Consider the following 27834-nt stretch of genomic DNA (forward strand, 5'->3'; position numbering starts at 1 on the left):
CTCTGTATATTATATAAACCAGTGACTGATCTACTATAACCCTACCTGCTGTTTCTTCGGTCTCTTCATCATAATTTAGTAAACTGCTGCATTCTGTAAAGAATGAAAACCATAAAACTAATAACCAATTCGTGAGGAATACCAAGACGACTTTTCTTCACCACCCTTTCATCTTCCATAATATGAGCAACACATGGCATGCAACATGGCTTTTATCTGTGTTAATGTGTTTACATGAGTATTAATATTATCTTTGATCGACCTACTAGAATCTCCGGTGATGCCGTTAATGGCTTTGGTATTACTTGTGGTGGTGCCTGCCAAATCAGATGGAGTTTTAGTTCAGTCACTTCGCCTCGCATCCAAACATAGCGCATAGATCATTTCGGGACGAACATAATATGGTACAATTTTATTTAAATATTTCGATTATGGTTCTTTAGCAAAGAGAGGTAGTGTACACATGTTTTCGTCAGAAACCAATGAAAGATCGTATAATCTAGAAGGTACGGGTTAAATATTTGGCCACGCAAACACATTGTACAACTATACAAATTGATTAAGTGATTTGCATTACGTAATATTTGTCCCCCGCCTTTCGAAGAAAGCAGGTGACTATTAAAATGGGTTCGTCCGTCTGTCTGTCTGTCCGTCACACTTTTTGGGACACAATAACTCTCCTGCTAATTGACCTAGAATGTTCAAACTTGGTGGAGGTGTTTATTAGGCCAATGCCTGGATGGAGTTAGAAGATGAGCATTTTCTGCCTAGGGTAAGCAGAGATAAGCAATTTTATTGGTTGATGCTTTTGGACACGATAACTTTAGTTCTAATTAAGTGAGAGTGATGACACTCGGTGTATAGTTTCATTACATCAATACCTTGACTAAGTGCGATAATGAACATTTTCTGCTCAGGGTAAGCTGAGCGATAAGCAATTTGATTGGCCGAGACTTTGGAACACAATAACTCTCCTTCTAATTGAGCTAAAATGTTCAAACACAATAACTCTCCTAATAGAGCTAAAAAGTCCAAACTTGGTGTAGGTGTTTATGAGGTCAATGCCGTGCGAAGATGAGCATTTTCTGCTTATGGTAAGTAGAGATAAGCAATTTGATCGGTTGATGCTTTGGAACATGATAACTTTAGTTCTAATTAAGTGAGATGATGACAATTGTCCGCTTAGGTTAAGTAGCAATAAGCATTTTGATTAATCAAGTTTTGGTCACACTTTCAACACATTATATCATAATGTCTCTGTGTCAGAATTAATGTTGTGTACACTGACCCACGAAAGTTTATCAACAAATATTACTATACCTCCATTGGCTTCATTATGTACAGTTACTAGTATTTGACGTTTTGTTCTGTAACAAATAGATATCAAAAGGGGTGCTAATCTTAACTATATAGTACGACATTTGCATGAATACTAATTTGTCTCAATCTAGAGAATGTATTCATTACTTTTAAATAACAGACTAGACATGGTTAATTTAAGGGTGTCCTTTGATCAGATGTATCTCAGACCTTTACTATACCAACCAAGACATGTTGTGGTTCTTGTCTTTGTCGATAAGCAGAAATGCGGTCTGGAATGCAGGTTTTCTTAACAAGTGGTTGTAAATATGACTGACCAATTTAATATTAACACAATTTTGTAAAAGAGAGAACCGCCAATACATTGAGATACATTCATTGTTAACCAATTATTGTGTTTCACAAAATTGCCAGCCAATTACATTGCAATAATCTAACAAGTTATGCGCTAGGGCCACTATAGTTAGATATACAAGAATGCAAATTCATATAATATCCATTCATTAGAATTAAATTGATTCCTTTTCAAATTATCGACCCAAAGCAAAACATATGAGCATTGATGACAATCTATATAATTTTCTTATTTTAATCTCAAACACGTTTAGTACTTTTAAAAAGGTGTCGTTTTGGTTAATATATTGTTTTCACGTTTAATTGAATAATTACTAAAACACTAAAATCTTTCACTTGAAATTTTCATTATGTTCAGTATTCAAAAGAACATTCACATTTCACAGTCGAATCTTGTTTAGGCGTGTGATCACTATTTATATGGGACTTTTGAACCCCTCGTCTACGGACAGACTAATTGTCATGGAATTAAGGTTTCATCTCTGTTGTTTTGGCTATGTCATATATGGTGTGTGTTGTACACTGATAATATTACAATATTTTAGATCAAAACTTGTAAACAATTCAATGATTTATAAAATATTAATTAAAGAAGTAACGTTCAACTTATATATCATATTGTCAAACCATTCATGTTTTATATAATATTCATTAATGACGTTACCTTCAATTTCTTTAATTTCATTAAATTGTACATGTTCATATAGTAGATCCATATCTGCCAAGAAAGGAAAGACTAAAGGTTATAATAGACCAGGCTTTAATTAGCAACATCCGGTGAATAAGCTTTTGCCTCACGGTAAATGTTTCATAGTTGAATATGGGTTAATTTTAGAGATAAATTATGGAGTTAATGCTACCTTTACGATTATATTTATCAATGGGTCTAGGATTAGATGGGCAATTCATATTATTCACATGTACCTCTTGTTTTTAACAATTTTGCTTGTCATTTTATGGGTGGCCATTACCTGTATGTTAGCTTTTATCAAGCAGCTTCAACCTATGACATCCTATTCACGTGTCCAGAGGTATGTGTACGGAAGGGTATGCTTATTTATTCTGGAAAACCCCGATATCGCATGGCATGTACTTGACATAATTGTGTTATACTTTGATTTGTATTGATAACGGTTATCAACACTCGCCTTTGTGAATATTTACTATAACGGTTAATATTTACTGTACCTTCAAAGTCCGCAATATCGTCATACTGAAATCGTTCATACTCTCGACCAATTTCTGAAAAGAATGAATAGCATATAAAACTTAAATATTTGATTCCACTCGCTTAATGAGCGACGCGAAAGTTCTGTCGTGTAAACGGAAAATGAAAAGCTTGTTTTAAGCATTCCAGGATATTGCAATTATATGTTCCGGGTACCCCATTGACGTATTGTATGCTGGAAATTTATCATTTCAGCGCTGAATAGAATGAATAGCATATAAAACTTAAATATTTGATTTCACTCGCTTAATGAGCGATGCGAAAGTTCTGTCGTGTAAACGGAAAATGAAAGGCTTGTTTTAAGCATTCCAGGATATTGCAATTATATGTTCCGGGTACCCCATTGACGTATTGTATGCTGGAAATTTATCATTTCAGCGCTAACATATTTCTGTTCATATGTCTTTTAGATGGGATATCCCAACGTTCTGTTGTGCCAAACGGATTAATCGTGTACTACCTTGTATTAGTTTTGATGTCTGCGTACATCATATGAATATACTTAAGTTAACTAAGTATATTCGCTGCTTATGTAGAAGAAAGTAAGAAAGGGGGTAGACAAAATAGATGAACCGAAGCAAGAAAAAATATCAAATGGTTATCGATAGCATTGACAGGATGCTGATAAACCGTAGCAATCTCTGTTTAACTAATTTTAAAATGTATGTAATAGTAGTTGATACCAACTAATAACTTTTAATACCATTATAGAGTTTATATAATGTATACCAAGACGTCGTAAGACTGTCTTTCATAGTTATGTATTTTATATAACCCTTGGGCGGATACAAGGGGTGTTTCGGGGGAACTGGTTCAAAATTGTGTGGCAAGGATTTTAAACATAATCAGCTACTTAACGTCGAGTATAATGCTGCAAATAGAACGGAAGTTAGGCCGTGGCAACATTCGGCATTTAACAAGAAACGAAGGGTATAACATTAAACATGTTACTGGTTACAATTAAGTGCCTAATCTGTTCTGCGCTCGGTGCGAGCTTTGCATTTGGAATCTTTCTTACTGATGATATTGTCTTGATCATTCTTGTAATCTAGATCTGAAAGGAAACCTAAGTACTCTATCAACCCCGTCAAAAGACGATTAGGTTATTTGTAGATTTTCATGGTTTCAAAAATACCCTATAATTCATATCTTCACTGTCAATACCCCAAATATTTATTTTTACTCTGATTAATTATTATTCAGTATGAAGCTGTAGTTTGGTCGTATATGAATAACACTATGCATCCAAAAACCCATGTATGTCTGGGGTCTAGATTACCCCTTGTTGCCGGCAAGGTTTTTAGTGCGACGTGTCCACACAAGGGTTAATTGATAGTCGTTTTCTAGAGAGCTGGCACCCAGGGGTTAATTAGTAGTCTATTTCTAGAGAGCTGGAGCAACGCTGTAATTGATCCTATTTATAAGATAGGTTGTGCTACCAACTCATGTAAATATAGAAACATCTCCTTATTAAATGCTCCCACTGCTAAAGACCCCTACGCGCAGGCGAATTATTGAAATAAAATTTAAAAACCATATGTTAGTCCCGAAATGACCTAGTTTGTGTCGAGTGGACGTTAAACCCCATTTCTCTCTCTCTCCCCTTATTAAATGCAATGGGTAAAATATTTAATAAAAGTTTCACTTATTCATTCCTAAAATAACAATGCCTTTAAAGTTAATATGTTTTTGTTATATTTTCAACCACTCACAATTCGTATATTGTTGCAATGCGTTTCAAACACAACTGACTTTGTATGCACATATTTTAATAAATGATAAATAGAGCGATCAGCACCTAAGGAACAAATTAGTGTACATTTAAAAGTTTTAGAATTTTTAAATTTTGCTTCACTATGTTCATTCTCCAACATAACATTTCATTGTGAAGCTGTTTTCTTGAATTCATTCATTAGAACCATGTCAACTGATCAAGCTCTACAATATACATGAGTATCTGACCTGTAAGATTTTATCAGTTATTATCAGCCTACCTGGGGGGTCTCTCCTTGTACCACACGGATGACGTGGGCTAGTTTTTGCTGTAAGTAAACACAAATATATTATACAGACTCAGTAGTTTGAAATTTCGAATTGTCTTAAAACAGGATGGAATTTTTGCAGCCGTACTACATACAGAAAAACTCCGAAAATAATTAATGAACAAAACTCCGAAATAACTTTTTGATTCCAATTACCGAAAAATCTCGAAAACCCTAAATACCGGAAAAACAACACTACTTACCATAGGCCACATATACAACTTGTTAGGTGAGTCATGACTCGGACTGGGCCACGCATAACCATTGTGGGCAGCTCTAGGTCACGCATGGAAATTGTGGACACTCCAAAGTGGGTTAGGTCTCGCTAGGCCACGCATAATATATTAGGACGCCCTAGGTTGGTCATGGATCACAATCGATCCCGCATAAGACTTGTGGGGTAATGTAGGTGGGTCATGAGTAGGCTACTTACAAAAATCTTTGGGCACTCTAGGTCGAACGACAATTTATCCCGTTTACATCATTCCGCATAGCACTTTCTTATAATGCAAACAGTCAGCATTCTTCGTCGGCTTTTGATTTTTAAGTACGGTGTTCAGGAATCAACCAATCGTCGATATGCCACGTTCAAAAGTAACAAAGAAGAGGGGACGAAAGTAGGAGCAGCCTTAAAGTTCATCAAATATTTTTCAGTCTCCTCCTGGTAAAAGGCCATGCAGAACAAAAACAAACAATGGGCCAGGACTGCATATTCACTGTAATAAACACAAACTTTGGTTTCATCCAAACGTGCACATATTAAAGACCTACTTCCAGTCTGGGGAATGGCAGATTTCCTTTCGTGTGCCTTTATTAGTAATGTCTTTACTTTCAACATCGGTTCGCTATTACTTAGGTGTGTAGATTACTACTAGTGTTAGTTGCAACTTTAACTCTGGTAATCCCCGAGTGAAAGTTGATGCGATAAACCCGATTGCTAATACTGATCTCAATATATGATAAGATCTGATAGGACCACCACGATTACTCCGCGATTAAAACCACAATTTCAATCGCGGCACGAATCGTGATAGGGGAAACCTAGTATTAGAGATCATGAAAGTGTCAAAATCTTATAGAGCAGTAAAAACAAAGGGAATAATATATAGCCGTTTCCGCGTTGATATAGGAGCCAGTTGTGGAAATATGGACTTTAAAAGTTACCCTATCAACTTTGGCCTCAGGACTTACATCAAATTAGTTATTGTCTAATTTTGCCTGGAAGCGACGACACACTGGCAAATTATTGGTGGACTGGGACACACAGGCCATCAGTGGTGGGTAAACTACGGCCCGCGAGACCTTGTCGTCCGTCCAGACCCTCTCTTTAAATGAAATAAAAAATCGAAATTGCTTTTTGTTGGCCCAAACAATAAACAGACGTTACTGTCTGTAGGATCAATAATCTTTGTAGGTCTATTTATAGTTTACTCAATGACGTAGGGCAATAATGACTTTTTTCTAATTGTTAAAACACTGGGTGTTTTCTATCGCAAAATAGACTGAAATAAACGAATCTGTGATATTTGTGTTGAAAAGTCACATTTTCTAAAATGACCGCCAAAACGACGCCAAAATCCCGATTTTCTTGGAAGGTTGTATATATTTGGTAGGAAATCGCCTAAAATATCATTTCATATGTTTTAGGATTCGCAAAGTTCAAATTTACTGAGAAAAGTTAGATCTGATAATCCAAGATGGTGGCCATTTTCTTCCAAAATGACGATCAATATACAAAAATTTGAATAAAACTTGGAGATATTAATACGATATACAATCTATCAGCTAAATATGTCTAATCTCATGTTTCCTTGATCACCGAGTTCAAATCTAGAGAGGAAATGTATTTTCGAGCAGCCACTGTGGAAGAAATCCAAGATGGCGGCGATTACTCACAAAATTGACACATAAATATGAATCTGACTTAACATCCTATGCCCATAATATTACTAATAAAATTCCAATCCGACCATTGACAGACATCCGAACCAGTGAAACAGTCTATTTGGCCATAGAAAACACCCTGTATTTTAAAAAAATTCGAATAAAATGTCATTATTGACCCAACCCTAATGACGTCACTTGACTTGGGCCTACTTTCATTTTACGAATATTGTTCGATTTGTTTCAAAACTTTGTGTTTTGACCTTCACCTAAAACAATTGTTTCAAAACTTTGTGTTTGGCCCTCACCTAAAACATTTGCCCACCTCTGCAATAGGCTATCAGTAGTGGAATATGACACAATGGCCCACACAGACCATCAGTGGTGGACTGGGGCACACACCCTCAGTCTGCTCATACTTTCATCTCCCTTCCTTTGTTACTTGAAACGTGGCATATTGATAGCTGAAAACCAAATACTAAACGACCAAATGCCACCTAAGAACGCTTACTGTGATCAATTGTATAAACGGGAGAAATTGTCGCCTGAAAAAAATGACCCACCTAGAGTGATCCCAATGACTCACCTACAGTGTGATTCATGACCAGCCTAAAGTGTCCAACAATATTTAGGGGTGGCCTAACGTGACCCATTACCCACCTAGACTGTCCATCATTTTCATGCGAGTCAAAGAGTTTCCAACAATTGTTATACATGGCCTAGCCGCAGCCATGACCCACCGAACAATTTTAATGTGTGGCCTAGGTTTTTTAGGGTAATTAGTGTTATTTTTTCGGTATCCAGTGGTTATTAGGAAAACCTGTTTTCGGATTTTAGAATTAAAAATGTTTTTGGGTATTTTTCAATTATTTTTTTTTCGGACTTTTTTAGTAGGCTATTTAGTAAAGTCCAGATTTTGTTATTTAATAAGGGGATCACGTGGCTAAGTGGGTAAGACGCTGGCTCGCTAGCCTGGACGTCGGGTGTTCGATCCCTGCATTGGCCGAGAAAGCTCATCCAGATTTTCCGGCGTGGTTTCCCCTTGTCAGTGATGCAGGACGGAGGGCCTGACAAGGACAGCTGTCTAGTCTTTCGGATGAGACGAAAAACCGAGGTCCCGTGTATACACTGGAATGCACGTAAAATATCCCTTGGCAGTTGGAATTCGATATAAGAGTAGGCGATAGTGCCGCTGCCCGGGCAAAATTTCCCTCATAGCACACTGTATGGCGTATGCCCGTCTTCATTAGCCCTGTATAGGAGCAGAACAGTAGGACGTTAAACCCCATTTCATTTCATTTTTATTTAATAATTATTTCTGAAATTAAAAAGCGAGGTATTAATATTTGCTCTGTTTTAATAAATTCTACTGACAGTGTACGTTTAACATGTTACGTCATGTGATTAAACGCAATAAAAGGTCATTCTAAAGCAGTTGTGTAGAGATGTTTCTCTTAAATCGGTCCCTTAAGTTCAGAGAATTAAACGAAAATGCTTACTTTTGACCAATATTAGTAGTATTACTCCTATCACTAATACTGCAATAAATAAAACAGCAACAGTTATACCAGCCACTACAGCAGGATCTAATGAAACATTTGACTTTTCTGAAATGGAATCAAGAAGCAATACACGCCTCAACGTACAACATACTGAAAAAATAATTACTCTAATCAATTAAATCTAATTTAAAGAGTACACGTGTTGATTCGGATTTATAAACCTGTTGATTATCTGAACCTAGTGACATTTCGACACGTACGCACCTTTGACTCAATCGGGGATAAACCCCAGACAACTCATGCTATATCAGATTATATTGAAGATTATACTACTTCGTGGTTATTGTATCAGTATTCCAAGATGAATCCATAATTGATATCTCTCAGAACAGTTTGGTTATTACCATTATAATAATAATAACTTGTTGATGTACTTCAGCAATGATATGGATGAAGGTATTCTAGAAAATGCAACTGTTCACTAAGCAAAGACAGGCATTTTGGGGTATTTGGGGTGATAATGTTAATCGTTCAGACTATACAGAAATAAACGTTTGAATTATTAAATGTAGAAATTTTACTGTCGAGGTGATTTATTTTTTTTTTTAAAATAAATATTATCTTGTTTAGTTTTTCTGGTTGATAATTCAAGAATGGTGAAATGGACAATAAACACCGATGAATTTAAACCAGGAACGTGTTTATCTGTATTGTGTTTTAAATATGTAGGATTTGTCTTCGGAACTATTAAAGTATTTTATTTACACAGGTTTAAATATTAATTCTGTCAAGTGATATCCATCATTTTTTGAGAGAAGTATAATCATGATATGCCTTTTTTTTGTAAAATTTTACACGCGGTTGTCATGCCAACATATTGCAATATATCAACAGAGAACAGGGACAATTCGAACAAAATATGTTAAAAACTGAAACAAATATCGCATTTAAAAGGTTTCAGTTAAAGGGGGCAACTTCGGATCTATAAATATCGATAGTCGGTAGTCACTATCGCATATAGAATATTTTCTGCAAAGGGGAATAAACCCGGAACGTAAGGTTACGGAACGTTGAAAATCGATGGGGCCCTCTTATGAACCCAATTCTTCAGATTTGAAAATATATGTTAAAAGCAGTTGCCTCTATGTCTTACGCAAAGTTGATACGGATAGCTGATTAATTATCGATAGGGTTCGTCCGCTCATGGTCGACCCAATGCACCAAACCAAATTTAAAAAATAAAAGTTAAAAATAGTCTTTGTTTTGCGAAAAGGGGCCATACATGGGGAACAGAAGGCCCGATGCACACCACATTCATCCGAAATATTTATCTCCTTCAATTCATCTAAATCGGATACAAATTGTGAGTTCAAGAGGATTCACAAAGTTTGTAAATATTTCACACTTTCTGTAAAAGGCATGTATCATAACCAAAGAACTCACCATAGAAAAATATAGGCTTTCCGAAAGGGGGCATAACTCCAGAAAATAAGTTCAGATGCACACGTGCATATTTCACATTTTGCAGGGAGCATAACTCCACGATATTCGGGTGAGCACCAAAATCGGACTCATCCAAGATCTGTTGATGCTTAACACAAAGTAGGCAGGGGCGTGACTCCGGAAGGTGAGGTCCGATGTGCAGCGTAACAACGTCTTTTGATGCCGAAATATTAAACATACATTATGCAAGAGCTAAATCTGTCTATTCCAGGTCTTTCTTTAGGCCTGAAATGTTATCTAAATTATTAATTAGACATTAATTAACCTATCCAGACCATAATCAACTCCAGATGACATCGCTAGCCTGCGATCTTTAGTGGATTGTGAGCCGATTTACTGCATAACGTTCCTTCGCGATTTAACGATTAAATGGATAATCTAGACTATGCTGTTTATCGTACTGACTTTAGTAATGATGATTAAGGCTAGGCGGAAATTCGATCGCTTTGTGCTCGGTTCACAGTGGATCAATTTGAATGAAATTTTCAGCAAATTGCCTTTACATTAACTATTATAGTAAGAACTGCCAACTCGTTATCGAATCTCCCATAATGTAAGTTTAATGTTAAGTTTCATCTACATCTGACGGAGGGGTCACAGACTTTGTACATATATATATTTGCGTAAAGGACAGTGGACCGAACTACAACTATTCGGCGGGTATGGGTTATTTGTTTCTATAATTATGAAGTGAATCAAGCAGCATTTTTTATAAAGGTTGCATTTTTCCGCTACGACACGTTCTTTACTAAGACGGGTACATTGTTTTGCTCATTTGTCTTTGTATGTTTTATCTTACCGCCAATCGCCAAAACTTCCGTAACTGCGTTACATTAATACACTAAAGAGTAATATTGATGTTTTCCACTAGTTTTCTTATTTTTCTACTTCTGAAAACTCAATAATTACATACGCCTAACCTGTAAAACGTTTTGAGTATTATGCACACTTTTGTTATGTGTGATATTTCATTTTTCATGATGTCAATACTGGACAATCGACCTGCTTGATTTGCTGACAGATCCCAATACACCGTCATCTTCGGTGAATGTTTTCAGTTTTATCAAACACAATGTCGGTGTTAGCCTATCCATGAACCTAAATACATGCATTACAAGATCCATGGTTAATCTTAACAAAACTAAATAGCCAATGAAATATCAAGCAGGTCTTTCTGTTATATTGAATTCGCAAATATAAGGCGTCACTTACCTTTAAGGAATATATTCCACGAGCTTCGTCGTTTATCAGGAAATGTCATTTGACACACATAGGCATAACCGAACTCATCTGTTGTTGCATTAAGTATAGTTAGAGTAACCTTCCCTTGCACACCATCGGTAATATTTACTTCTGTTTTATTAAATGTTAGTTTAAGTTTAGTATGCGATATTTTAGGCTCAAACTTTCCATCAGCCCAATATCCCACTGTGTCAATCTGTTAAACAGAAACATAGTATCGATCACACGTGTACAGGGCATATTGAAATTAAACAGTAAAACCTCAATCCGCGTAAAAGGTAAAAACAAAAGTAGCTGAACATAAACGAAATGATGAAATCAAGAGGGGCATGTTTTGCATCTTACATTTAGAAATCATTTACGGGTTATGAAAATAATGATGCATGGCAGGGTTCATTTTGACGCATGTTTACTAAATCAAGGGTAATAACCTAGCTAACAATCGAAGAATCTCATTTAAACCCAACCTCGATCGAACTCTACCGGATACAAATTCACACACCAGAATATGTTCAAATCGGCAGACAAATTGCTTTTGACGTACGAGAAAATAGGAACAGTTATAGACCTACCCGATTTGTTGTTTTATGCCGGGTGAATACTATTTTTATTACAGGATACATATACTCATAATACCATACAATATGAACATCATCCTGGGGAAGAGCTTCAATAATTTTTGTTGGACTGTATATGTTTACTTCTTGTTCTGCGACATAAAACGTGTATGCAGCATTAATGTAATGTACGCCCCTCTCTAAATATCTTGTAATACAATTGGGATCCACATTTAGTTGCTAGGAGAGACACTTCATTATCTCAAACAACATTCAACATTACAATTATTTGTTAAATTAAATTGTGTTTGCAATCATGTTCAGTTTACAATGTATTAACATAAAAGTTCCGAGAAGAATGGAATGTTAGATACCATGGCAACAATCTGGATGACAACCGCAGGTGTGGTAGTCATGTGATGTTAAAGACAACGACAACAATACTTATGAAGTTCAACTTACTTTCCTTTAGTTTTACGGAATCTTCATATTTAAAGCAGGCATGGACGAATTGTAACTTGATGATGTACATGTACTTCAGATCACCAATTGTTATATCTTGAACAGTAAAATTTACTGTATGGGTCCCATCGATATCATTGGTTTGGTAAACCGTTATTCTCTTGCCTTTTGTGTCTGTCGTGTTTGGTTCCCCAACAACAAGCTCTTGCTGTAAAACCATAATCTTATTGGATTGCAAGCGGACACAATAATTAAGTCATATCATCCCGTGTATAGCAGTTCTGAATGGTTAACATTTAAGACTTGAATCAGGGCTTTAAAATGTTTTCAGAAAGATGTCGATATTTAAAGTGAAAATAATAAGATTACCTACCTTTATGCCGTTTTGCCTATATATGGAAATATTGTGAGCTTTAATTTTACTAGCATATTTCCATATAATAGTTACAGTATCACCAACATCGACAGGCTTGGTTTGAATACCATTTTGCCACTGGAAATCTATTTTGGTTTTGCAAAAAAAAAGTTGTTTTAACTGAGAGATTATGCTGTCCTCTGCCATTTTGTATAGAATTTTGAGTAGATTTCCATCCTTTCAGAAAGTATGTGCTGGATCTGCCTATTGCAGGCCCTGAGTTCACAAGTCATTCTCAGACTTAAGTTAATAATTTACTCGAAATTGCTCGCCCTATTTTAATTAAAATATAGCCCTTTATACAACTTTTGTTGTTTTAACAAGTTCGACGCTGGATTTTTTTGTTTTGTCATGCCCAGACACCCCACGCGGGATTATTTTTGGAAAAATTGCCCCTTTTACATTAATTGTCAAAATTTGGCTATTTATGGTATTGTATTCAAATAAAAAGCACCACTAATTGTAGAAAGCATAATTGACATAATTTCGATTCCGTTTTGCTTTAGACCTTCCATTCACAGCATTCAAATTCAACGAATTGTTATTTTCAGGCACGTCAGTGTTGTGAATGTCAAAATCACTATCGGTACTTGAACTGTCGCCAATTTCACCCAATTTAAACTCACTTCCACTCGAATTATCATCCACATTGTCATCAATACTGTCGTCGGAATCAGAAGAAGAGGAACCTGACGTTGCAAACATGTATTGTATTTCGTTTTCCGTAAGGGCTCGTTTTCTTCTGGGCGCCGCTATTGTTTATTCCGAGCGGTCAGCTGACTGCTAAAAATAACCCACAATAAACGACAATTATCGCCATCTATGCACTCCATAACCCCGTAATAACAACACTAGACAAAGTGGGAACACGCTAAAGTCAATCAAGTTATTCGGGCCAATCAGAATGAAATGTTTTCAGGGGCGTGTTTTCATATGTTAATTTCGCGAGTTATCTCGTTACCGCGTGTCGGCAACGTAATTTTCTGCGAGATATCTCGTCATCCGCGTCGAACTGGTTAATGTATCAAATACACCAATAAGAAAACTATGAGCGAATGTTTGGGTTTCTGGATCAAAGAAATTTCTCATAAACAGTGATCCATTCACTTTTTTTAATTGTTTGTCTGTGTTTTCCGAAGTATGATGTCTTGTCCGTGTATTTGTTTTTGTGTAAATTTTGTGTGGTGCAGTTCCCCTGCACTTACTATTAACTTAAGTCTGAGAATGCTTTGTGAACTTGAACCTGATTTTTACTTTTGTCTCAAACGTTTTATTAATAATTTATATGACAAGTCCATAATCTAGATCATCAGAAAGTCATGATGTTTAATGGATTGAAACACGATCACCATTTAATAAATTAATTTAATAACAGACTATCGAGACTTTGTATATTATCGCATCAATGGTAGCAATGACATCCGATGACTACACTATTCTGTGCGCAGAATAATTATCTATTTTTAAACTATCATAGAGAGAAGTATCGACCCTATTTTCTGAATCTGTGTCCTATGTACTGTAAAGGGCATATTATTTATAAACAAAACTACTCGTTGCGTAATAAGGAAGGTTAGGAAACGTTTTTAAAGATGTATTTTTGCAGGACAATGTATTTCATGTTCATGATATTCTGAAATATGTTAATGCGCATTAAATAGGTAATTTACCAGACAAGTATGCGTTTTTGCTAAAGCTTAATCCATACCTGTAATAGTAAGATGAATATTTTCGTCATCATCTGTTGAATCTATTTGACATCTATAAATACCTCCATCGTCCAAAGTTACATTTTTTATAATTAATATCACTTTATCATCCTGGCTTCTGTCGATGTAGTATTTTCTGTCATTGTATAACTGTTGTGATTTCTGTAAACAATTAAAATACATTCCATTCCATATTAAATGACACAAATTATATATAGAACACAAGGAAGTACATACTTGTATACTTGTTTCGGTAAAATAAATTTCCACCAAATCCCCCAATGTAGCAAAAATCCTTAATTTGTCTTCGAAAACCCTCAGCCAGGACCCTCATGTTATTTGTTAAAAGAATCCAAAAATCGAAACCGGAGGAAGTTCGGCCTAGAAATAGGCGAGATATGGACAACCCGAGGCTATTTTTTGTTCTATCTGTAAAACACTTTCGATTAGTTAATCCTGACAGATTGGTTTGAAGATTAGTTTGAAAATAAGAAAGGTCATACATCGATCTTCCAGTAAATGACATTTGATTTGTTTATTTGCTGTAACTTGTACGTGACAAGGAGAAATGACCTGGTTTGTGTCGTGTGGACGTTAAACCCCGTTTCTCTCTCTCTCTATTTGCTGTAACTACTATGAGAAGGAACTAACCTTGAAAATTGATGTTTTATAATTATGTCCGTTTAAATTCCAGACCAACCTAGCATTACAGCCCACTACTACAGCTTGGCCAGGATGTTCTGGGATAATCTTCTGTGACACAGAATCTGCACATAAAGTAAACAAATAAATTAGTGGCACCTATTCTAAACTTGGCGCTATGCCCGATATATAATATAAAATTAAAAACTTATCTGTGTGAAATATATATAAAATCTATTGTTAATGATGTGTGAAATATATATTTAGATCTGTTGGTTAATTATGATTTTACACAGAAGGTAGAATTATGTATTGCTTGATGAAATTAATTACCCTTTAGTACAATTAGGCAAAACAGCATAAGATAACAACCACTGTCACTTTTCATGATACCAGAGATGCTATTCAAATGAAAAACAAAAAAGACCATGTAACTTAAAAATAAAAAAATAATAACTATTAAAATGTGCAATCAAATTGCATATTCCGAAATATCTTACAATCGGCGTGCACATCAAATAACCCTTGCCAACTGTAACAGTGTAATTTAACGAAGATCAACGCCGCGGTTCATACTCACGGCACACTGCTTGACAGATGGTCATCTTTATTGTCACTGTAGTATGATAATCCCTTTTCATCTCATTTCATTTCTGTTACCCGTTAGTTATGAAATTATCTGACACAAACATTATTTTACTAGTTCAGTAATATACTAGTTGATTAATATTTTTCACGATATAATGATCGACAGTCAGAAGCAACTAATTTCCACCTCACCACAACAACCAAGAAGCTTCAAAAGAGGATATTATAATTCTGTATTATAATTCTCCAAATGGGTATCGAAGCTGTGAAAACGTATGTATACTCCTACATGACATGCTATACGTTTCATAAGGTTAACCGGACCCTTAGTACAAAATATATGAATATGTTCTTACTGACTGTTCCAGGTGATACTCAGACTCGAAAACTTTGTGACATACCTGGGATTGTCATCCCTTTGATTTCTTCCCTTAGAATAAATGACTAGAAGTCCGATAAAATCCAGTATTCTCTTGTAAATTTCATATATTTCGACATTGTCACTTTCCCAGAACATAAACATTTCGACTACGCGTGCGTTAAATGGGGCACTTGCATTTCGCATTATGGTAGACAGGTACTTCAACAAATTTGGTGCATTCGGTTAGACATGTCTAGTGAAGGAGAATTCGCCCGTTTGTTTCGCGACAATAATACTTATTAGGTTTTCACACTTTGAAGCTTGTTTGGAACAATATTGTTTTTGTTCAGATTGATATGGTTTTTTTTTCTGTTTCCACCTTGCTTATTTCGCACAAAAATTCTCATTGGATAATTTTGAGTGACTTAAAGATTAAAGCTATTTTGAAAAGTCGGCAAATGTCAGAACCATGCGAACTCTCAGAAATAAAGTAAATTGGTGTAAAAGGTTCGTCCTTGATCTGATTAAGATGTTATATGGTGAAACCCTATTAAGGCTGATCTTTGATCTTTAGCACTGATTATCTGTGATTATCTTACTAAAGGGTCAGTCAATATTAGTGTTTGTATTAGTTATTGTTATTGTAGGGCTTCTAATTATTTTAATGGTTTCGTCTGATTATAAATTAAGTTGGTGTAAGCTAAAATATGTATAAATAGGCTGACTAGGTGGATATTTATCTTGTCTACGATATCACCTTAGGTGGAAGTGGACGTGAAACTCTAGAAACGAACGAACGAACGGATATTTATCATTAACTTGAAAACGTGACCTGTATGTGTTACGAACCGTCGTTATTAAATACACTATTTTGCTTGAATACACTATTTTGTCTATAACGTTTTTAGGACTTCGAATTCTGTCTTATGGTTTGGATTGTTCGTACTTGGTATTATTTTATTTTATCCAGATATACCTTGTGTTGTGTTTTGTTATGAATAGTTAAACCGTCATTAAAAGAATAGGTTAGGATTGTTCGTACTTGGTTTTATTTTATTTTATTATTAGCCCTTATTTAAATTTTAATAAATATGTCGGGTAAAATGATTTCGAATTTTGTTTTCTGAGACTTTATAGCTCTGATTGAGAGAAACGATCATTTTTTTTTTACCTTTTCGGAACACTTTCAGGGGTTAAAATTTAGCTGCTGTTGTAAATAAGCAGAGCAAGACTGAATCTATTTTGTTTCGTTTTTATAGTTCAAAATTTCGTTTTAATTGTCTTTACTACTCTAGAATCTCACAGAGTTGTTATTATTGATGTGTTCTGGATGATGTGAGGGATTAGCCATGGAAACGGTCGTTACGGCGAGTTGTTGGGCTTTTAATGCACGGAACTGTGGGTAATCCACTAGAAACGTTAACGCTGATTGATTAATCAATGTCTGATGTCATAATATCAAAAGTCGCGCTGTTGACCCCCGACGTGAACTTCCACTATAGCTTGTCAGATCCTCAAGTAGTGTAGGCCATCGAAAGTATAAAAACCGAAACGAAATATAGATCTGTATTTTAATCGGATTGGAATAGTAACCTTTGGGATAAAGTGTAAAATATTTGTAAAATATCTTAAAAAATTTTGGATTTACGATAGTTTCACATACCGGTATTCCTTTAAATATAGACTTTTAGATTGAGGCACAACAGATTTGTTTCCGATTTATTGTAGAAAAGATAACAAAAACAAACTAATGGAATATTGTTATGCACAATTTCAAGATAAAAAATACGCGATATGTCAAGGAATGTGTCAAGCAATTATATTACTGTAGTTATTTGAGAAACATACTACAGTGAATTATAAACCAATGAACAGTTTAAGAAAAAATATACACGTAAATTCTCTGTACGGGGCTCTACAAAGCCGGTTCGCAAATTAAGGACGGTTAAAAACTGTTTACTAAAATTAGATACATTTGACCTGACCAGTTAGCGACCATCCACAATCTACACAGTAATGGCTCGTATGTAAGTGAATTTCTTTTAAAGATGAATTATGTAAGAGGCACATTTGCCTATTGCATCTCTTCCTTTAGGCCCTAAATGTTATTTAAATTATTAATTAGACATTTATTCTCATGACCAGTAGGCCTATATAATCAACTCTATAAAGCATCGGATGGTCGTGATTTTTAATGGAGTGAAATGGATAATCGAAAATATATTTATTATCGTAAAAATGGTAGCATTGGAAATCGAGACTGCGTTTTTCTTATCAAAACTCCCAACATTTATTGCTTCGCTCAGAATTATGTAATTTGACTGAAGTGTCAATATATTCCTTTATCATTATCTATTTTTAAACTATAATATTTAAACTATGAGCTCTTTATCTTAATATTTAGATAACAGTCACATATGTCATGTTATTGATTTAATAACTGTCTAAATGATCTTTTATAATAGTAGTATTATTTTTGTTGACGGTTTCATTAGGAATTGCGCTATATAGAAAATTAGTTGATCACCGTCATGCCAGTCTTAGCTCAAGTTTAAAATTTCCAACAGTTCTAAAGGCAAATTTTAAGCCACTGAATAATGCAAACCGCCATAACCAATGTACATTGCAGACCGAGTTACGTTTGAGCATGTCTTGCAGGCTCCTTCCACAATTCCATCACATGTCAGTACGGTAGCGGGTTAAAATTAGCATGTAGCTTATATCGATATCAACAAAATTACAACCTTCGGACGGAGGGCAATTAAATATTCAAGTTAGTGGGACAAACAACCGTGGTCTGGGATTCAGTAAATAACTCTTTGAAAAGAGTTATATTCTACTGGACCAAAACAACCACCAAGTAGGGTAAAACGACTTAAAGCAATCCCAGCCCCCCCCCCCTTGTCCACTTAGGCTCGTTTAAATAACTAGGTCAAACATGGCTGTTTCCAGTAGTAAGATGTCAACAAACTTCGATTTTACAAAGCAGAAAGGCTATACAACTTGACCTGAACTTAGTTCTCAAGAAAGAAATTAATGGGGTGACCATTCAAGGTATTTCACGAAGTTTTGGCCATTTTAATTAAAATTTAAAGAAATAGCAAGCAATTTTTGAGTCTTAGTATTACCTGGGACAGACAGTAGTTCCACGCAACATAACTGCATTATTATATTATATAGAGAATATGTTTATCAAGATGCACATTTATAACGGACAAAAACATATTTGTGTGTTGGAGTATAAATACTGAATAAATAAGGAAATGTAGATATTTTTAGAATTCCGAAATTTTGGGATTTTAAAGATTTTCAGGTCCGAAGTGACTCTCATGTCCCATGATATAGTGAATACAATGTTGCAATGCATATGTGTGTTATGGTCAGTATTTTATTATATGTCAGTTTTAGGTAGGTCTAAGGTCAGGTTGAAGAAGTGTAGTCATATTGTAAAGATATTTGTAGAGTGGCATTTTATTGTCAAACACGTAATGTTTTTGTAAGGAAATCTTTGCATGTTTGAAGAAACAGATAAAGTTCAAAGTAAGTAAAATTATTGTGAATTCTTTTCACAAAACTTGATCCAAATCGAAAACCTTTAATACAGTTTATATAGAAGTTGGGTAATATTTGCAAATATTGATTTCGGTGGGATGTATCAGTCCCGTCAGGCAGTTTGTACACCTATATGGGTCCCGGGACTCTGAAGTACCAATGCGTTTTTTCCAGATGTATGTGTCTTTACGCCATTTGGTTGATATTGCTGAATGTATCCTTTATATAGATGGCAGTCCTTTTTTTAGGACAACGCCGTTGGTCATATCTACCCCCAAGATCGATTTCTATGTTGCACAAAATGAAAAGAAAGATTCCCGTTTCACGTGTCCTAGTCTTTCTTTAGAGAATATGTAACACTATTTTAGTGATAACAGATATAAGTTTAGTAAATATATCATTTATTTACATCACGTATATAAAACAGCTATATAAATACAACAGGAACTAAACTACATGGGGAATATAAACGATAACATTAACATGGTACATTAAGACAAGCATTCCGTCATCCTGCCACGACAGCGGCTGAATTCGGATGAGTCCATACACCGTCTCTAGTCCTCGCCTCTCTGTCTCCAAACTCCTGGTTATATAGACTCCGACAACAGGGAAAATAGATATGACTCATGATCATACATGCAATTTTCAATTTATCACATCATGGCATGCTTACTGACCAGTGCGCATTCCTGTGAAGTCATGTGGAGCTTGTACATAGTTTGTAAATGATATATGTGACGAATTACATGTTTAATTAGATCCTAGCCAGTTCGTGCCTTAACAGAAGTATATACAGAGTTGAAACGTCAATATCATATATTATCAAAACCAGCTGGGTCAAAAAGTTCACAGAATCTAAATAATAGTTCGTATTTTATAAAATAGAACATTAAGCAGTTTGTCACAAATCATGGCCTCAATATGCAAATTATGCTCATATTTACACATACCGTTCTAAAGATGGTGACCGGGTAGCCTCGGCAATTTTCACGCCATTGAAGACCAATTATATGGGCCTTCATCTGCCGCCTCTATATTTAAAACTGAGTTCATTCAGCCATCATCAAATTTAAATCACACAAACTTTTCAGATCGATTGTCCTGTTTATATGGTAACATTGTAAATTGGCCTTTTTTTGTAAATAGACACACATTTAAATGTGCACTACACCTACAAATAACTTTCAAAATTGTCCCGTTTTATAAAATGAAAGTCGATGGCATATTAACAGAAAGAAAAATAATGGAAAACCATTTTATTAAAAATATGTTCCTAGACTTAATAGTCAATAAGTAAAAGTGGCCGATTAATTATCTTTATCTATCCCGAGATTATTTCCCACTCATTGCTCCTAAATTATACCCATATACAACAGATTTACACACGTGTATACATGTTTTCGTTTAGTTACCTCTGTACTATTGTGACTATAAACAATTAAAACCGCAATGTTACTATGTAAACATGTACCGTATAAATTGTTGTACTATGTCCATCCCTATACAAAAGAATTATTTGTGAGCATCTCACCAAAACGACCGAAAGCACTTTAATACGTTAAAATGTTATTAAACCAGCGTTGAGCGTTGAATCAAAGTAGTCGAGCTTTACGGTTTTACTGATATAACCCCCTATCGCCCGCAACAAATGTGTTGGTGCGCGGGTGTGTATATCATAATTTAATAATAATGCTATATTTTAACCCTTCTGTTAATCGCTTGTGTGGTAAACCTTGTTTTGCAACTGCTAATAACAACATAAATAAAATTTATACAATAAATGTCAGCAAATATCTTAGTACAAACAATTTGAATGAATTTCAAAAGTTACATTGTGAAGTCCGGTTTTCCAATCTTTGATGTTTAATGTGTTCATTTATTGGATGTGTGCCAACAGCTATTCATTTACTTTCAATACTTCATGTTGTGACATGTAATTTACAAATTCCCGGGGACGTCGATTTTAATACTATACCTCAAAAGTATTGATAGCAAAACACATTCCCGGAGATTTCATTACCGATTTATGTCAAATTGTGTGAGTAATGTTTCGGTTTCTTTGTTGGTTTTTATTAGTGAATGTGATTTCGGGTCATGGCATTATGCTATACAATGAATTATATCCGTTTCAAATGAATTCTCTTTTATGTCCTATTAGACATGCATATATATGAAATTGATATATATGTAACCATTACAGGGGTTGATCTATAACTTTGGGACGGGGCTGAACATAAGAACAAATGAATGAATGAAATGGGAGTTTTATGACAAGTCCGCTGCAACCGGGTTATATAAAGATGACATATACAATTACAATTCTCTATATAATTGTGTCTCTTTTAAAACAATTTATCAGGAAATGTGATGAAGTTTGTGTCTGGAAATATGTTTTATGATCCATCCCTAGTCATCCCCCTGGTTACTGCCCGGTGGACTAGGGGGGGGGGAGGGGCTATCACAGGGCTCGACGAGGGGTAAAAATACTAGTCTAACCTGAATGGCCCAAGCCGTCGCCCTGTGTGAAAATGAAACAAACAGTGAAGTAATGGCATTGGGTAAACCTACATTCTTTAGAACTAAAACGCCTAACACCGATTGGTCAGATTGGTCTGACCCGGGAGACCCAGTCGCTGGAGTAATGCGTTGCAGAGACTCACAAATACTACGATTTCCCTCTCGTGGGTAGCAACGCATCGCACAATTCATTATTACAGGAATCAATTTAGTCGACTTTATACGACACTCAGGACGCACGAAGGGTATGTCCCTATCATTTCGGGACTAACATATGGTTCAATCTTATTTTAACAAGTAAACTGTGCGTAGGTGTCTTTAGCAGCGGGTGGAAAGCGGGGGCCGACGAAAATCCACGAGCTTGGACAGGCATTACTTACAAAATGAATGCAGACATTCGTCTAAGGGGAACGTCCGTCGTATATCATAGGTGCTCTTCGGTACCCCCCCCCCCACCTCCACTTTGGATCTGCCCTTTACATGTATATAATAGTGATTGGTTGGTTATATTATCTTAGTTGTCATGTCGAAATAACATCGCAATTAAAAAATAAATTTATAATACAAGTGACCGATTTGCAACTCGGAATGGATTTCAATTATCGAAGCAGTCTTTTTCCAATTGCAGTTGAAACATAATTGTTCAGTTTCATATAATATACAGTCGTATCAAACACTAACAAGGCTCCAGAGGCCATAAGGTACTGTTCAGCAAAGATTATAACAAAACTCGATTATTGATACATCATACATAATCAAGTTTATGAACATGTTGTACATATCTTATGTACATATCTTTAAAATCTTAACACTGGACTACAAGTCTCAGCATATTCAGCTCCATCCTATATCACAGATCTTATGCAGTCTTATGTACCAAACCGACCACTCCGTTCACAGAATAATCTATCACTTGTTGTACCTTCAACTAAATTAAAATCTTTTGGTGATAAAGCCTTCAGTGTATATGGTCCACGACTATGGAATGACTTACCTGACAAAATAAAGTGTTCAGAAACAGTTGCTCAATTTCGATCTAGACTTAAGACGCATATGTTCACGATGTATTATCCACAGAAGCTCTTAACTTACAGCGCTTAGAGCATGCTCATGGATGGATTAAGCGCTATATAAATGTACATTATTATTATTATTATATCTAGTGGACACTTTATATGTCGAGGCGCATATGCAGTATGCTGCAATTACATCCTTGCCTAATAATTTTTCATACATCACTAGCGGTTATTTCATCGGACATTTTCCGCATACACCTTTTTTTGTCTGAGGTTGACAATGTTGGGAATATCCATCATCTTGGGCCATATTTCTCCCAAAGATTAAAACAAAAAGAACGATATTATAGTCGCATCGTTTTCCAGGCACTATTATCTGAGTCATGATCTAAAATTTGTGAGTATGCTTCTATTATACGGATGGTTACAAAGAAGGAATGTTAGCAGGGTAGGGTCCTCGGGCAAGATAAAGTTGGGTTTGCCGTGAGGTCTTGGGGTTTACTTGGAAATTTTATAAAATTCTCCTCATACACGTTTATGATTTGACCGGTGGGATCATGCCGACACAAACAAACTACAGCACAATATAATGGGTGAAATTGTTTATGTCCCTCTCGCATTGATCGTCGTTCACATTTTGTCTAGTATGGCGTGGTCCGTGTTCACCAGCCATGAAACACCATTTCATTCGTGTTCCCTCCCGGTGTCGTCCGAGAAAGTTCATCGGGATATTTCACCGTGGTTTCCCCTTGTCAGTGGTGCAGGACAGGGGACTGGTGGGCGCTGTGTAAAATTGGGCATATAGATTAACACACTGAAAGCTTTTTATAATAACACAGCAGAATAGAAATGAAATAAATTGGGGTTTAACGTCCTACTGTTCTGCTAGGACTGGGATAATGAAGACGGGTATACGCCATATAGTGTGCTATGAGGGAAATTTGAACGGGTTGCGGCACTATTGCTTCTCTTATATCGAATTCAAACTGCCAATGAATCTTTTACGTACATGCCAATGTATACACGGGATCTCGGTTTATTCGTCCCATCTGAACGACTAGAAAGCTGTCCTTTTCAGACCCTCCATCCTCCAACACTGACAACGGGAAACCACGTCGGAAAATGTAGGCTTCGAACACCCGACCCAAAAGCTAGCGATACCGCGTCTCACCCACTTAGCCACCGTGACATAGTTTAACGTCAACTCGACACCCACTATGTCATTTCGGGAATACCATGGTTCAATTTTATTTCAATTATTCGCTTGCGCGTAGCAGTTGGGCTCGGATAACACCAACAAGGTTGGACAGGCAAAACTACTCGTCACATACAAGCGATTAATCAAAACCACGTCACTTGACTCAATGACTTACTTTATGTTTATGATGCATATGTCCACCCAACCCAACTCCCCGTGCAATTATTGACATAATATTATATTATCAACTGAGGCTGAACAACGACAGCCAATTATTAAAAAACAAAACCCAAAAACTCACTGCGTTGCCCTTCTATATCCCTTACAATAAACTGTGTACCATTTCATTAAAATTAATACGCAAATATTATTTGATGATATGTTTTACTGTCACGGGAAATCGTCCATATTAAATAGCTTCCTCTATGATCAATGTAAATAAACATAATATAAATAGCCACTATGCACTATTGAATACAATTATCACGTGTGTGAATGTCAGAATGACTGTATTGTTATGTTTGTAAAAACATTCCATTCACGTGTTTACGACGTCTACAATGACGGTTATAAATATATTAATGAATCACGAAATGAAAATAGAATATAAAATTTATATGATAATAATAGTGTACGTTTCTAGACCGCCAAATCCACCCAAAAGCATGCTAAAAGCGCAATAAAAACAGAGGGAACAGAAGTATTATTCTGATAGGATTCCCAAGTCTTTCGCTGTGATTTGAAAGTAATCAAAGTTTCACAGTTTCTAATTTTCAGAGATAAATCCTTCCAAAATTTAGGAGCAACAACACTGATCGTGAGGTGCCGTTTCCAGCTAGGATGGATGCCAAGCGTGAATGTTTTAAAAACAATGGTCGAAAATAAGCCTTTCCTCAACATGTCACAATTCTAGAAAAGGTTAAAGGGTAGACCGAATCTTTCTGTAAATAAATTAAATGCTCAAATCTGATCAACAAATTATACTATTATAAAATACTCCAATTTATTGGTACTATATATATCACCTTAACAAGCCTATTTAAAAAAAAACCCAAAAAACATTGGAAACATTCAGGTAGGCCAGTGGCGTTCTCACAAATTTCACTAATAATGAAACTGGTAAAACATTCTACAAACCGGAAAAGGAATAATCCAGTTGTAGCGCATGCGTAAAACGTCACCTACACGGCTGACATCTCTCTTCCCGCTATGATAGATGACTGACAGTTTTAGAAGGAATAAACTGCTACGATTCATCCCACACAATGATTCCATTTTTCCCGGTAAGTTTATATTCATTACAATGATTTACATATACTCTCATAGCTTCAAAATCGGGGACGAATTGCGCAGTAAATTATTGGAATATCCGTCGTCATTGTTAATCTTACCGGTACCTTAGCCTAGGCAACTTCGTCTCGAGCAAATTGATTACCACTCGCTTCGCCTGATAACAAAATTCATTATCTTATAATTTATTGGATAAGAAATAAAATAAATATATATTATCATTTCTGGTAATAATTATATAAAATATTTACAGTATATGAGCTTGGGGATAATTGCAATAACAATTTGCATGCTTTAGATAATGATAAATGAGCTAGAAGTAAATGGATGTAGGGGACATGCTGTTCGTTGCTGGAAAAGTGCCCGCAATTTTCTTTGATATTTCGGAAGAACTAGCGAATCAACAGTTATATCAATCACTAAATCCAACCTCAACCGTGCCAGATTAGTGTTCCTGTGACAGATGTGGAGACACGCCTACAGATACTGAAAAGTTATGTTGCGGTAACAGACTAGAGAATTGTATTTCATTATGTCATAATATCCTTCCAAAGGTTTCATCAAGGAAGACTAATGTCATAGACCTGGTAAAAACAAACAATATAAACCACTTATCTCACTCCTTTTTAAATTAGCTGGTTTACTGCAAATAGATTTTAATAATAGTTAATTTAATGTTTTCAGTAGTTTGAACAATATTGCTTAGAGTAAAGAGTTTTGGATCTTGTCAATGTGTACCGATCCAATGTCTTAGCAATAGGTATGGACGAAGGTGTTAATCGCAGATAACGACAAGCGGCTTACAGGCAGTATGTGCCGTGGCGACACCGACATCTTGGTACAGGAAATAGAGTCGCAGTTCCCTCCTCTTGTGTCCCGAAGATACGGACATCGTTTCTGGACTTCAATGGACGATATACTGGTTTTAATCAAAGACGACTATTATGAAAAAACAAATATTCTTTGCTATTTCGGAAGTTAGTTTAGGCAATGTACCCTGCAATATTTCGGGGACATCCACATCCAGTGGTCTTTCCTTCTTGCTGTACCTTTACCCTCCGATGGGGGTAAGGTTAACGCCCGTTTCCACCTAGACTGATATTGCAGATAAGTGTTTCCCGAGAAACTTGTCACAGAAGCCACATAGCAAGCTTGGTCCAGCCTGGGTAGGAGAATGAGATCAATATATAGTAGACCTATTCGATTCTGTTTCCTTAAATAAAGACACATTGATTTTTGCAGGGTAGCGTTCAAGATAACATTTCACCCAAAGGAGTTGCTCTGGGTACTAAAATGGATTTTGTGTGGGAAACCGTAAGATGGCGAACGTGCACGGGTTTATGGATCTAATTGGTAGCTGGGCCCAGGGGCCTTCACTATAGCTATGATGGTATCTTTCATTGGTGCCAAACCCCAGTTTGATGCTCTCTTTTAGAATATTTTCTGTGGTACCTGGAAGATTGAAATTGTGAAAGTGTTATTGTTTTTGGGCTTAGTACTGTACGACATGCTATCAGTCCCTAGAAAAGCCCGTTGTTTAAAGCTATTGTTGGGATCGTTGCAAACTGAAGTGGAAACCGGAAACCTTAAAATGATAATTGTCAAACAAAATGACAAACCTTTGTTTATCAGTCTCATGTTCTAATAATTTTAATGTAGGTTACCTATATAACCCTTTGAGCTTTTTGACCGATTAGATTAACCGAAAATCATCAATAAAGGGATTAAAAAATTGTAAAAGAATAGAAACAACACTTTGAATCTTTCATGAATACATTATAAACAATAATATTTTTCAAAACAACATGTTTTCCATGTAAATGATAAACTTGATTTTTTATTTTTTTTTTTTTTTGGGGGGGGGGGGGAATTACCCGTCCAATAACAGCTTTGTCGAGTCTCGAGAACAATATTTATATCTAGATAATTGACACCAGTGTGATATAGGCTAGCACATTTGTATTCAATACAGATATATTAGCCTAGGGCGCACTGTCTAGAATGTCACCAACCAGCTTAAATTAATTACGTAATAATCCAAACCATTTTATTCCTCATTTCCTTTTACATAGCTCAAATTGCGTATTTATTTGTTGGAGACAATAGCGCCCCGTCAGAGGATGCTAGTGGCTAAAATGAAATGGTTTTTGAGACCGTATAAATGTTTCTTTTTACCTCTCTATAAAATGTGGGAACAAATTATAAATTTGAATACACATAACTCAGCACATGTTTCTAGAAACCAGATCAAAACTACCTAATAATTCATACACAAGGAGATGTATGCTTACTTTTTCTAGACAATCTGTATTGAGATCGTTAATGACTCTCAGCTTATTGATAGCCTCAGTCCAAATCGGTTAGATTTATCGTCATCAGGAATCTGGAAGGATATCACCTATCTGTCATTGGATTCCTTTAGTATTGGAATCTTTTATTTTTATTTAAA

The 27834-nt window shown here is 35.7% G+C and overlaps 1 protein-coding gene and 2 long non-coding RNA genes across 3 annotated transcripts in view; all 3 read right to left on the minus strand.

Annotated features, from left to right (window-relative positions):
- LOC126831784 (putative ankyrin repeat protein RBE_0220) overlaps positions 1–89 on the minus strand; it is a 64227-nt gene extending 64138 nt beyond the window's left edge. Inside the window, exon 1 of the mRNA XM_056099131.1 lies at positions 46–89. The gene's annotated coding sequence lies outside the window, so the exon portion shown is untranslated. The remainder of the gene's footprint in view (positions 1–45) is intronic.
- Positions 90–2859: 2770 nt separating this feature from the next.
- On the minus strand, positions 2860–11783 carry LOC126819046 (uncharacterized). The gene is made up of 5 exons (XR_007679477.2): positions 11648–11783; positions 11046–11271; positions 8328–8435; positions 4897–4944; positions 2860–2916 (listed from the first exon to the last, which is right to left on the minus strand). It is a non-coding gene; the product is annotated as an uncharacterized LOC126819046 (long non-coding RNA).
- Positions 11784–14223: 2440 nt separating this feature from the next.
- LOC126819014 (uncharacterized) lies at positions 14224–24510 on the minus strand. Its single transcript, XR_007679457.1, has 4 exons — positions 24397–24510; positions 15194–15261; positions 14870–14985; positions 14224–14380 (listed from the first exon to the last, which is right to left on the minus strand). It is a non-coding gene; the product is annotated as an uncharacterized LOC126819014 (long non-coding RNA).
- Between the last annotated feature and the right edge of the window lie 3324 nt (positions 24511–27834).

Source organism: Patella vulgata, chromosome 1 (genome assembly GCF_932274485.2).
Source record: "Patella vulgata chromosome 1, xgPatVulg1.2, whole genome shotgun sequence".
Classification (NCBI taxonomy): domain Eukaryota; kingdom Metazoa; phylum Mollusca; class Gastropoda; family Patellidae; genus Patella; species Patella vulgata.